The sequence below is a fragment of the Neofelis nebulosa genome, chromosome X (genome assembly GCF_028018385.1).
Source record: "Neofelis nebulosa isolate mNeoNeb1 chromosome X, mNeoNeb1.pri, whole genome shotgun sequence".
Classification (NCBI taxonomy): Eukaryota; Metazoa; Chordata; class Mammalia; order Carnivora; family Felidae; genus Neofelis; species Neofelis nebulosa.
Window position 1 is genome coordinate 103,571,729 of NC_080800.1, and position 14,714 is coordinate 103,586,442.

The following is a 14,714-nucleotide window of genomic DNA, read 5'->3' on the forward strand; positions in this document are numbered from 1 at the left end:
TTTCAGTTAATTTTTGTGAGTAGTATAAGATGTGGGCTGAGCTTCATTCTTTTACATATGAATATCCAGTTATCCCGGCACAATTTATTGAAAATATTTTTTCTTCATAGAGTATTATTGGCTCTGTTGCCAAATGTTAGTTGGTTTACATGCTTGGGTTTATTTCTCTGGGTTCTCAATTCTGTTTGGTATGTCTGTTTTTATGCCAGTGCCATACTATTTTGATGACTATAGGTTTACAGTATAGCTTGAAATCAGGAACCGTGGTGCCTCCTACTTCATTCTTTATGAGGATTTATTTGGTTATTTGGACATTTTTGTGGTTCCATATAAATTTTAAGAGTTTTTTAGGGGCTCCTGGGTTGCCCAGTCAGTTAAGCGTCTGACTTCAGCCTAGGTCCTGATCTTGTGATTCGTGGGTTCAAGCCCTGCATTGGGCTCTGTGCTGACAGCTCAGAGCCTGGAGCCTGCTTCATATTGTCTCTCCCTCTCTTTCTGTCCCTCCCCTGCTCGTGCTCTGTCTCTCAAAAATAAATAAATGTTAAAAAATTTAAATTTTAAGAGTTTTTTCTACATCTGTAAAATATGCCATTGGAATTTTGATAGGGATTAAGTTGAATCTTTGAATGGCTTTTGGTAGTATTGACATTTTGACAATATTAATTCTTCCAATCCAAGAAGTCAGGATACCTCTCCATTTGTGTATTTTTTATTTCTTTCATCAGTGTCTTGTGGCTTTCAAAGTAGAAATCTTTCATCTGCTTAGTTAAATGTATTCCTGAGCATTTTATTGTTTTTGATGCTATTGTAAAAGGTGTCAATTTATCTCTTTTTTAAAAAATTCATTGTAAGTGTATAGAAACACTTCTAACTTTTGTATGTTAATTTTATATCCAGAAACTTTACTCAATTCATTTGTTAGATCCAATAGGTTTTTCTACATATAAAATCATATCATCTGCAAATAGAGAACTTCTAGTACTATGTTGAATAAGGTGGTGATAGTGAGCACCCGTGTCTTATTCCTGATCTTAGAGGAAAAGCTTTCAACCCTTCATCATTGAGTATAATGTTAGCTATTGGCTTGTCATATATAGCCTTTATTATGTTGAAATAGTTTCCTTTTATGCCTAATTTGATAAGAGTTTTTATCATGAATATCTTTTGAATTTTGTCAAATGCTTTTTCTACATCTGTTGACAAATATTTTAAACACTATATCTAAACCAAAGTGGTAAGCTCTACTGAAATAAACATCTTCCTCTTTAATATAGTTTCCTAATCCCCTAGTGCTTTCTAAAACCATTTTTTTCTATTAGCAGATGTGCAGTAGTGTTTAAGTGACATTAAGTTAAAAAAAATATAACTAAGACCATGCCATAAAGCCTCTATAAAACACCAAGTTCTGGGGCACCTGGGTGGCTTAGTCAGTTCCAGGTGTGACTTTGGCTCAGGTCATGATCTCACAGTTTGTGAGTTTGAGTCCTGCGTTGGGCTCTGAGCTGACAGCTCAGAGACTGGATCCTGCTTCGGGTTCTGTGTCTCCCTGTCTCTTTCTCTGCCCCTCCCCTGCTTGTGCTCTCTCTTCTCTCTCAAAAAAAACCCCACAAAGTTCAACATTGCAGAGGACAACCTTTACTCTTATGAAAATGGTACTTAAAGGAGGCTTTCTGAAATATACATCCTTTGAGATATATTTCACCAGATACTTTGACTCCATTACATTTAAAAGTCTGTTTTCAAGCAAAGGACCTCTCTTTGATAGACATCTATTATTCCCATTTTTACTTTTGGTTTGACTATGCTACTCAGGGCAAATCCTAGAAAACATAACACAATAGGTAATTGTTCACCTTTATACTTTCACTCTCCTTCCTGAGTTCTATTGACTTTTTTTTGCACTCCTTCACTAAAGTATAATGATCCTGACATGGAAAAAAAGGATAAAATATACCTAAATCAATTAAGCCTTACTAAATTATGTGTCATCTTACCTCAGAACATGTACTATATGTAAATGTGGCATATGCTGATGGTAATACTGAACTGAAGATCCAAGATTTTCAAGTGATAGCGTTTAGGGTCTTATGATATAAATCCGATTAAATATGCCATTATTGTTAGATTAAGAAGTTTCCACAGCCATAATGAACTAGGATTTCAGGCATCTTTTGTAGAAAACCTTATATACTATCCTTATATAATATTCTGGCCATCATGTTGTTTTATAAATAATAGTTGTTCTGTAGTGATTTATTATACATAAATTGAATGGAATTATAATGTAGAAAAATGTGAAGTAGATAGAATTTGTATCTGGAGGGTCATCTCTAGTGGAGAACTATAGGACTCGGATATTGGACTTAATCATTTCCATTTTACCGAAATTGTAATTAAGACAAAGAATGTAGATAAGCTTATAAAATTTGTGGATGACATAGCTTGACAGAATACAAATATACAGCTAAGATTCAATAGAAAAATCTGACAGGCTAAAATGATAAATCAAAACTATAGTGATGGATTCTACTAGGTTGTAAAAATTAACTGCAAAAGTATAGGAGAATGATGAAATTCTTTAGGAGCCGCTTATGTAAAATATATGTTTATATAGACTCAGAGTGAATGCAGGAAGCATGTATTGTTGCTTTGAAAATAGTAAGGGGCACCTGGGTGGCTCAGTCAGTTCAGCATCTGACTCTTGATTTTTGCATAGGTCATGATCTCATCGTTCATGAGTTTGAGCCCCACATTGGGCTCTAAGCAGAGCCTGCTTGGAATTCTCTCTCTCTCTCTCTCTCTCTTTCTCTCTCTCTCTCTCTCTCCTCTCTCTCTCTCTCTCTCTCCCTACCTCTAACTCTCTCTCTCTCTCTCTCAAAATAAATAGATAAACATAAAATAGAAAATAGTGAAGTATTAGACTGCATTCACATAGTGGAAGGTCCACAATAAAAATAGTTCATCTTCTTTCACTGGTCAGACGACACAGTTAATGTTGGGGAGAAATGCCTTTTAAATTTTTTTACACTTTAATTCCAGTATAGCTAACATACAGTGTTATATTAGTTTCACATATACAATATAGTGATTCAACAATTCCATACATCACCCAGCGCTCATCATGACAATGTCTTTTAAAAGTGACATAGTTGGGAAGGAATTAAGATGGCAGAGAAGTAGTACTCTGGACTTTCCTCATCCCTCAATCACAGATGTATTGAGGTCAAATTACTTGGAACTCCCAGGAAATCTATCTGTGGAGTGGTAGAAGGATCTCCACAGTTGGAGGAAGACAACTTGGCAAGTGCAAAGTGTGAGACCACAGAGGGAAGGGAAACTTTTCTGTGGAGAGACCAAAGGGAGAGAAAAAGAGATGTGTTAAGATAGTGTGGCACCAAGTAAGCACAAGAGGAAAACTTATCTGGACCATGTACTGGGGATTGAGACTTACTGAGTGTCCCATTTCTTTTTTGCAAGCAACATTTGGAACTCAAACTCTGAGGTTTTGGAAGTGAGCAAATTTCTCCAGAGCAGAGCTGTGCATGTGCTCCTGGGGAGGAGAGAGCTGGCTCCAGAGTGCATAGCATGGTGTAGAGATCTTTGAGGTGCACTGGAAGAGAACAGTCCCCTTCCTGGAGTGCTTTTGGAAGAGGGTTTATTGCCTCCCCAAGGACAAAAGACCCTGCAGATGCCAGCCAAAGGCCTTTCATCAGCAGGTTGGATAGGCTGTACTCCAGAGGAAGGGAGCAGTCCATGTTGTGCTGGGTCCTTTAAGACTTTGGGTTTGGAATACCAACTGTGTGCCAAAGAAAAAAAATGCTCAAGAGTTGTGGTGCAGGGAAAGCTGACTGCCCTCCCTATTCTGTGAGAGCTGCCTAAACAGGGGGGTGTTGAGATCTCCAGTTTGGGGAAAAGAGATTGGGGAGGTGGCATTTTCCCACCAAACACCAACATGGTGGGATCCCAGAGAGCAATACAGCAACCTCCAGTGGAGGAAGGACCCGTTTACACCAAACCCTGCCCCTCTGTGCCTGGCAACTGCTTATTAACTGGAGAAATACTGACTCTGAGCCAATGCAGCTGGCCTGTCCTCCAGACCAGCACAGCCAGCACCCACCAGACAACAGACAATTGTTTTTCTTTTTTTTCTTTTTTTGTTCTTTTGGAATCAGACTGATAGTTTCATATTTGTTTTTTGTCATTTCCTTTTCTGTCTTTTTTTTTAAATCATGTTTTATTATTCTTTTCCTTTCTTTTTTCTTCTGCCTTTTTTTTCTTTTTTCTTTTCCTTTCTTTTTCCTTGCAATATTCTTTATAATTGTTTGAGTCTCTGTTTTATTTTTTGTTGTTCCCTTTCCATTTCTCTTTTTATATGATTAGGCTTCCCCACCTTATTTTTCAGGGTTACTTCAACAAACAAATCAAAGCACACCTAATTAAAGGTCCAAGCACTCCAGCACTGCAAGCAATGAGGAGCTCTGCAGAGGAGTAACCAGTGGGAAAGAGCAGCCAAAATGCAAAGCAGACACCAGAAACACTTCCTGGAGTGCCAGGGCTTGGACAGTGTAAGACCCCTTTTTAATACAGAAGTATTCTCAGGTGCAGGAAACATAAGTTTTAGAACACACGAAAGACAGAAACTTAGCCAAAATAACAAGACAGAGGAATTCTCCCCAAAAGAAAGGTCAAGATGAAATTACAGCCAGGGACTTGCTCAAAGCATATTTAAGGAATATATCTGAATAAGAATTTATAACAACAGTCATAAGAATACTATCTGGGCTTGAAAAAAACATAGAAGACATCAAAGAAACCATTGCTGCAGAGATTGAACACCTAAGAAGTAGTCATGATGAATTTAAAAATGATATAACTGAGATGCAAAATAAACTGGATACAGTGATAGACAGGACTGAGGAAACAGAGGAGAAAACACGTGAAATAGAAGATAAAATGATGGAAAATAATGAAGCTGAAAAAATAATGAAAGGAAATTACTAGATCGTGAGGGGGTCTTAGAGAACTAAGTTATTCTATGAAACCAAACAATATCTGTATCATAGGTGTCTTAGAAGAAAAGCAAGAAAAAGGGGGAAAGGGTTTGTTTGAACAAATTAAAGGTGAGAACTTGCCTAATCTGGGGAAGGAAACAGGCATCCAAGTCCAAAAGGCACAGAGAACTCCCTTCAAAATCAACATGAACAGGTCACCACAACATGTCATAGTGAAACTGGCAAAATACAAAGGTAAAGAGAATTCTGAAAGCAGCTAGGAAAAAAAAGGTCCTTAACCTACAAGGGTAGACACATAAGTTTAGTAGCAGATAAGTCCCCTGAAACTTGGCTGTCCAGAAGGGGGTGGCAGGAAATATTCAATTTGCTGAATAAGAAAAAGATGCAACCAAGACTCCTTTACCTAGCAAGGCTGTCATTCAGAATAGAAGGAGATATAATGAGTTTCCCAGAGAAACATAAGCTAAAGGAGTCCATGACCACTAAATCAGCCCTGCAAAAAAATGTTAAGGGAGTCTCTCTGACTGGAGAAAAAAAAAGAAGACCAAAGCAGCAAAGGCTACAAAGGACCAGCGAACATCACCAGAAACTCCAACTCTACAGGTAACACAATGGCACTAAATTCATACCTTTCAATAATCACTCTGAGTATAAATGGATGAAATGTTCCAATCAAAAGACACAGCGTATCAGAATGGATTAAAAAAAACACCAAGATCCATATATATACTGACTACAAGGGACTCATTTTAGACTTAAAGAAACCTACAGACTGAAAGTGAGGGGATGGAGAACCACCTACCATGCTAACGGAGGTCAAGAGAAAGCTGGAGTAGCCATAATTATGTCAGACAAACTAGATTTTAAAACAAAGACTGTAACAAGAGATGAAGAAGGGCATTATATCACAATTAAGGGGTCTATCCATCAAGAAGATGTAACAATTATAAATATATATACCCCCAATTGAAAGCATCCAAATATATAAATCAACTAGTCACAAACATAAATAAACTGATAATAATACCATAATAGTGGGAAACTTTAATATCCCACTTAAAGCAATGGACAGATAATCAAAGCAGAAAACCAACAAGGAAACAATGGCTTTGAATGACACACTGGACCGGATGGACTTAACAGATATATTCAGAACATTTAATCCTAAAGAAGCAGTATACATATTCTTCTCAGGTGCACATGAAACATTCTCCAGAATAAACCACATTCTGAGTCACAAATCAGCCCTCAACATGTACAAAATGATTGAAATCATGTTATGCATATATTCAGACCAGAACACTATGAAACTTGAAATCAACCACAAGAAAAAATTTGGAAAGCCATCAAATACATGGAGGTTAAAAACATCCTACTAAAGAATGAATGGGTTAACCAGGAAATTAAAGAGGAAATTAAAAAAAAAATACATGGAAACAAATGAAAATGAAAACATGACAGTACAAACCCTTTAGGATGCAGCAAAGGCAGTCTTAAGAGGAAAGTACATTGCAATTCAGGCTTATATCAAGAAGCAAGAAATCCAAATTCACAACCTAACCTTATACTTAAAGGAGCTAGGAAAGGAACAGCAAATAAAGCCCATACCTAGGAGAAGAAGAGAAATAATAAAGATTAGAACAGAAATAAACAATATAGAAACAAGCAAAAATAGAACAGATAAATGAAACTAAATGCTGGTTTTCTGAAATAATAAACAAAATTAATAATCCCCTAGCCAGACTTGTCAAAAAGAAAAGAGAGAGGACCCAAATAGATAAAAACACAAATAAAGAGGAGAGATCACAACCTACACCACTAAAATACAAACAATTATAAGGGAATACTATGAAAAATTATATGCCAACAAACTGGATAATCTGGAAGAAAAGGACAAATTCCTAGAAACACATACAACAAAACTGAAACAGGAATAAATAGAAAATTTGAACAAGCTGATAACCAGCAAAGAAATTGAATCAGTCGCAAAAATCTCTCAACAAATGAGTCCTGGGCCAGATCACTTCCCAGGGGAATTCTAGCAGACATTTAAAGAAGAGTTAATACCTATTCTTCTCAAACTGTTCCAAAAAATAGAAATGGAAGGAAAGCTTCCAAGCTCATTCTATGAACCCAGCACTACCTTGATTCCAAAACCAACGTCCCCACTTAAAAAGAGAATTATAAGTAAGATCCATGATGAATCTGGATGCAAAAATTCTCAACAAGATACTAGCAAATCAAATTCAATAGTACTTTAAAAGAATTATTCATCATGATCAAGTGGGATTTATTTCTCAGATGCAGAGTTGGTTCAATATTCGCAAATCAATCTATGTGATACACCACATTAATACAAGAAAGGATAAGAACTACATGATCTTTTCAATAGATGCAGAAAAAGCATTTGACAAAATACAGCATCCTTTCTTGATAAAAACCCATAAGAAAGTAGGGATATAAAGAACATACCTCGGCATCATAAAAGCCATGTATGAAAGACCCACAGCTAATATCATCCTCAATAGGAAATAGCTGAAAGCTTTCTCCCTAAGATCAGGAACACACAGGGATGTCAACTGTCACCACTGGTGCTCAACATAGTATTGGAATTCCTAGACTCAGAAATCAAACAAAAGACATACAAATTGGCAAAGCAGAAGTCAAACTTTCACTTTTTTGCAGATGATGTGATACTCTACATGGGAAACCCAAACAAATTCAGCAAAGTCGCAGGGTATAAAATCAACGTGCAGAAATAGGTTGTATTTCTATACACCATTAATGAATCATCAGAAAGAGAAAGCAAGTAATTGAACCTATTTATAATTGTACCCAAAACCATAAGATATCTAGGAATGAACCTAACTAAAGAGGTAAAAGATCTGTATCCTGAAAACTATAAAAACTTTGTGAAAGAAATTGAAGAAGACACAAAGAAATGGAAAAACATTTCATGCTCATGGATTGGAAGAGCAAATACTGTTAAAATGTCTGTACTATCCAAAGTAATCTACACATTCAATGCAATGCTTATCAAAATACCACCAGCATTCTTCACAGAGCTAGAATAAACAATCCTAAAATTTGTATGGAACCAGAAAAGACCCTGAATAGCCAAAATAATATTGAAAAAGAAAACCAGAGCTGGAGGCATCACAATTACAGACTTTAAGCTGTATCACAAAGCTGTTGTCATCTAGACAGTATGGTTCTGGCACAGAAACAGACACATAGATCAATGGAACCGGATAAAGAACCCAGAAATGGACCCACAAATGTATGGCCAACTAATCCTCGACAAAGCAGAGAAGAATATCCAATGGAATAAAGGCAGTCTCTTCAGCAAAGAGTGCTGGGAAAACTGGGCAACGACATGGAGAAGAATGAAACTGGACCTTCTTCTTACACCATACACAAAAATGAATTCATAATGGATGAAAGGCCAAAATGTGAGACAGGAAATTATCAAAATCCTAGAGGAGAAAACAGTCAACAACCCCTTTGACCTCGGCCACAGCAAATTCTCACTATACATGTCTCTGGAGGCAAGGGAAAGAAAAGAAAAAAATGAACTACTGGGACCTCATCAAGATAAAATGCTTCTGCATAGCAAAAGGAAACAGTTAACAAAACTAAAAGGCAACCAATGGAATTGGAGAAGATATTTGGAAATGACATATCAGATAAAGGGTTAATATCCAAAATCTATAAAGAACTTATCAAACTCAACACCCAAAACACAAATAATCCAGTGAAGAAATGGCAAAAGACATGAATAGACACTTCTCCAAGGAAGACATCTAGATGGCCAACTGACACATGAAAAAATGCTCCACATCACTCATCATCAGGGAAATACAAATCAAAACCACAATGAGATACCACCTTACACCTGTCAGAATGGCTAACATTAACAACTCAGGCAACAACAGATGTTGGCGAGGATGCAGAGAAAGAGGATCTCTTTTGCATTGTTGGTGGGAATGCAAACTGGTGCAGCCACTCTGGAAAACAGTGTGGAGGTTCCTCAAAAAATTAAAAATACATCTACCCTATGACCCAGCAATAGCACTGCTAGGAATTTACCCAAGGGATATAGGAGTGCTGATGCGTAGGGGCACTTGTACCCCAATGTTTATAGCAGCACTTTCAACAATAGCCAAATTATGAAAAGAGCCTAAATGTTCATCAACTGATGAATGGATAAAGAGGTTGTGGTTTATATATACAATGGAATACGACGTGGCAATGAGAAAGAATGAAATATGGCCTTTTGTAGCAATGTGGATGGAACTGAAGAGTGTTATGCTCAGTGAAATAAGTCATACAGAGAAAGACAGATACCATATGTTTTCACTCTTATGTGGATCCTGAGAAACTTAACAGAGGACCATGGGGAAGGAGAAGGGGAAAAAAAGTTACAGAGAGGGAAGGAGGAAAACCATAAGAGACTCTGAAAAACTGAGAATAAACTGAGGGTTGATGGGGTATGGGAGGGAGGGGAAAGTGGGTGATGGGCATTGAGGAGGGCACCTGTTGGGATGAGCACTGGATGTTGTATGGAAACCAATTTGACAATAAATTTCATATTAAAAAATAAAAAAGAATATTGAATGGCATTTATAATGAGCTATTAATGCAAAAATGATATGTAGGATACAAGGTGTTGATTTTCTTATCAGTTGTATAGGAAAAGAATAACTCTTGGTACTGTTGAGATTCATTACAGAGGTTTTTGGTTTGATTCATTGCATCATTCTTTATAGTCTACTGATTCTTTGGATTTACATAGTGTTTTCTTGTATGGAAAGCAAACAACAATAATAATTTTAATTCATATCTCCTCATAACTACACCATAAATTAGGAAGGACAATTTTTTATTGTAAGATTTGAAAGAGAGAGGAACTGAGAAACAGAGAATGATTTTTTTTTTCAGGGACACATAGCTATGTGTCATCAGAGGTAGGACAAAAAGCCAGATCTGTTTATTCGAATCTTGTATTTTTTTAAAAAACAAACCAATGTGCCAACATGGTTCTGTTTTCTTAAAGATCACTTATAATCTTTTTTTTAATTATTAAAGAAGTTTTTTTTATTACAATGAATATTTTAACCTGATTTCAAGGAGTATCTAGCAATCACGTTGAGGGCTAAAATCTGGAAATTCAATATTAAGGAAATCACATATTTTCTTAATGACAAATGTTTCAGCTATAGAAAGAGTGAGATACTAGGGAAAAGAAAGATGAATAAACCTTTCCTTTTTATAAGCATTTCTATAATATCTTATTATACAACTCAGTAAATAACTATTTTTATGAAGTTACAATTATCCTTTACACTTAATGACCATTTGAGATTGTATATTGTAGTTGTAAAATGCTAGGCTTACTTTCAATTCAAAAAAAAGAAGGAATCAATGCTACATTTTCCTTACCAATTGAGAAGAGAGGAGTTATTTTTCAAAGCATATAAAGACATAGCACGCATATTTTAAAGAACATAAAGGAGATGCTTTTTCTGTCTGTGGAGGTTCTTTCCTAATCAACAAAGGCCAGGTACATTTTTGACACTTTTCAAAAAAGGAAACGACCCACAGCAACATTATTTCCACCAGAAGATTCCAATTTTTTCAATTGGAACTTTCTGTACTTTCTGCTCAAAATGATTCTGGAACAATGGGAAGCCGCTTATCAGGCATTTTTTCTCCTTCATGCTATGCCATTGATTCCAAATGCTACTGTCTTAGCTCCAGCCAGGACTAAAATTGACACGAGTGGTTTCATCCTTTTCTCTTCCCATGGGAATATCATTGCAGGACTCTTCTAATTTTATATAAAGTTACACGTGGAGCCTCAGGAAGTGCTCACAAGTGATTAAAGTGAAAACCTGCTGTTATTCCTTAGGAGGTACCTGCCCTACTTTCTAGGAAAATCTAAAATTAATTTTTAATCAGTGGGTCTGAAAAAGAGATTTTGGTGTACTTAGTGCCCCAAGAAAAAATAGATATAAATTGTCTTGGAAGATAATCACTAATGAAAACAATGAGAACAACATAATAATACAAAATAAAACAATAACAACAAAATAGTAGAAATCATGTTATCAGTCTCCAGAACCACATTTAAGAAATATTTCTCATTTATATTGCTCCTCCCTAGGAGCCTTATGGAGAAAAACAATTTAAATCTAACAACTAAAGTAAAAAGTCTTCAGAACTGTGATTATATTACCCCTTTCAAAACTCTCAGACTTTCTCCTAATTCTCCTGCCAGAGAAAAATAATGGAAATCATTTTTCCCCTCAAAACACAAACATATTTTGCAACGAGCTTTGAATATTATAATCGATGGCAGTAAAGGGGTAGTATAAAATCGTCAGTTTCTCCCCTACACAGGGAGTAAGACTTTGAACCTAGCAAAGAAAGCCAAGTTGATATTTAACTATCTTGTTCTTTTTACATGAAAAAAGTATTGTTTTTACATATAGTTAACAATTTTTCATGAACAATAATATTCCATTGATTTCTGACTCTATGTTAGCCTTCAGAACACAAAATAAGATGCCTGCCCTACAGGCATACAGGGCAAGCAAACACACATTACAAAAGAGCATAAATGCTATGATAGGGAGTAGCACAGGACACCAAAAAAACATTGAGGAGGTTTTCTAATTCCCATTGGGGAAGGGAGAGGGAGAGGTCATATTTTTAAAAGTTTAGATAGATTTTAAGTTGAGGACTTGGCTCACAATGGTTGGGGATAATGCCAGTATCACCCTTACACCTAGACAAAAGGAGCCCTCTGCCCCAGATTCAGGACCCTGCCCTAGCCCTACTGTAGCTGCAGCTCTTCCCAAGGGGTGAGTGAGTTGCAGAACCTACAGAACCAACTGTGTGTTTACTTGGAATATGTGCCATCTCCTTCTAGGCTGCTCAAGTTACTCAAGACCCTAGAATTCGTTGCTTAAATGGTACTCAGTCTACTTCCATAGTCTAATCAGGCCTCTTGACTGTTTGTGGCATGTATGGATAAAACTTTGTTTTACAGGCTAGAGTATCCACACTCATACACACATGTGAAAATAAATAAAATAAGTGAGAACAAACAGAGCCCATTTATTCACAGCTTGCTTTAGCAGAGGAGTCAGTTACCTTCACTTCTGTTTGCAATGACTCAAAGGTAAGCAGAGGAGTGGTAAAACTTTATAGTGAAAAAAGGGAAGGTTCCTAGTGTGGTCTGATGGGAGGTTGTTGGTATGAGGAAGTTTTTCTATGTGTTAATTAGAATCAGGGCATCCTAAATGATTGGTTTGGGGAGCATATTTTGCTTTCTCTGATTTGTTCTATATAAAAAGTGGGAGCAGGGGTAAAACTTAAGGAAACTGGCAGTTATTAATCAAGTACTAACCATTTGAGGCTGATTGTTGCAGAGGTTATGGTTTGGTTTCCCAGGTTGTTTGCTGCAAAGGCTGTGGATTAGTGTCCTATTGTCAGGTATATTCTGGCCATTTCCATATACTGTATATATTTAGTCTCTCACACATGAAGTCCCTCAACTGCTGAATGTAGTTGGTAGTGGGAAGATGAACTTGAAAACTTCTCACTCACACTACTGAATTCTTGTATGGAATTCCAGGGAGTCCAGAAATTCTTATTTAAGCCTGTCCTTCCAGATCTTTATGCAGGTATATTAACACAAGACAGTAGGTAAAATTTTATTTAAAATTTGATATTTCAGTGTCTTGCTTTTACATTTTAAATATCTATGCATATGTTATATGAGCTTCCGTGTGTACTTTGGCTTTGGGCCTCACAAGCAATAGGGGCAGGCTAGGCAAATGCACTAAATACCTCAATTACATTGTTCTTTTTACATGAAAAAAGTATTGTTTGGAAAACAGTGGCTCCTTCCACTGGTTTCTGACTTATATGGATTCTGGCATGTAGTGCAACCTACAGAATATAATGCTAAAGATAGGGCCAAAGATTCTGGCTAAAAAATATTTTTAGGTATAGTTTTCCAGCAATTGAATAATATAGCATAGCCGTGGATAGCTGGGAAACCACAGCTATAAAGTATCCATGCAGTTAGGAACAAAACTGACACCATTATTATTAAATTCATTGTTCCGACATTCTGGATGCATTTATTTTATTAATTTAGTTTTATTAGCATACCAGATTAATTATATAAAACAGGATATCAGATTAATTATATCACTTTCTTTTCTGAAAAGTACCTGCTCACTTCCCTATGCTTCCAAAATTAAGTCAAGGCTTATTAGCTATTTGCATGTTATCATCCTGCTTGAGAAAGCCCTGTAATTAGGAATTATTGCCTTGACCCTCACTGCACACGTGCTGTTGTTCACTTGTGTGACTGTTTTGTCATATTTATATCAGTTCTGTCTGACCTTGATGATCCATCATTGTCCTCCAACACAGCTAGCTAATTTGCGGTTGGTATTCACTGCTTTAAACAAATTGGCAAGCTGGAATTGATTGCTTTGTTATTAATTTATCTAGTTTACAGCATAAAGGTATACAATTTAGGATTAAAACCTTAGTGCAAAACTTAGGCCCTGTAAATATAATCTAACCCCATGTATTCTAAAACCCAGTTCTGTTACCTGACTCTCCATAACTCATTGTTTTATGGAAATATCAAATTAATGTATTTTTAGCATATTGCTCAAAGGTGTGTACACTCTAAATCAAGTTATGTGTATTAATGCCCTGTCAGTGATGTGAGACACTGAGATATAGGCATAAGAATTGAGGGACTAAACATATAACTCTAGAGAAAGCTTCAAATTATTCTGGATTCACCTAAAAAGGTTTCTACCTTTAAGACCTTTTCCCCAAAATTCCAAATTTGTACTTGCTGGAATGGAAACAAGATGAACAGGAATCTCTTCTTATTTAGGTTTGTTTTTACAAATAATCATAATAATGGAATTAGTGTATATAATACATAAAAAGTTGCCTATCAGGCAGTGTAGAAGTGAGTTTTCCTTCTAAGAAACGGAAAATAATCCTGAAGGCAAGTAGAATGCAGACAACAGAAAAACCCCAGATTTGGGAAGTTGTCAGCCATTATTTCTCCAAATATTTTCTTTGCATTAACCTCTTTCTCACCTCCTTCAGGAAATTCAATGGCGCAAGTGTTAGATATTTTATTATGCCTCCACAGGTTCCTGAGTCTCTATTTTTTCATTCATTATCTCTCAGTTTTTTCAGATTTTTATTGATTTGTCTTCAGGTTCACTGATTTCAGCCTTGCCTCTCCATTCTGCCATACAGGCCATGCAGTTAATTTTTTATTACAGACATTGTATTTTTCAGTTCTATTATTTATATTTGGCTATTTTTAAAATAATTTCTGTATGTCGACTGAAAACTCCTATTTCTAATTATTTCAAGAGTGTCATATTTATCTCATGAAATATGGCTAAAATAGCTGTTTTAAAATATTTTGTAATTCCAATACCTTGGTCGTCTTGTGATTTGCATTTAGATTTCACCTTCAGAATTGGTTTTGCTTTCCCGGTTCTTTGTATGTTGAGTAATTTTGGACTGTATCTTGAACATTTTGAAAATTATGTTATGACACTCTGGGTTATGTTAATATCCTTTAGAGAATGTTGGGTTTTGTTTTTTTGTTTGTTTTAGGAGAGACTCAATCCAGTTAGAGAT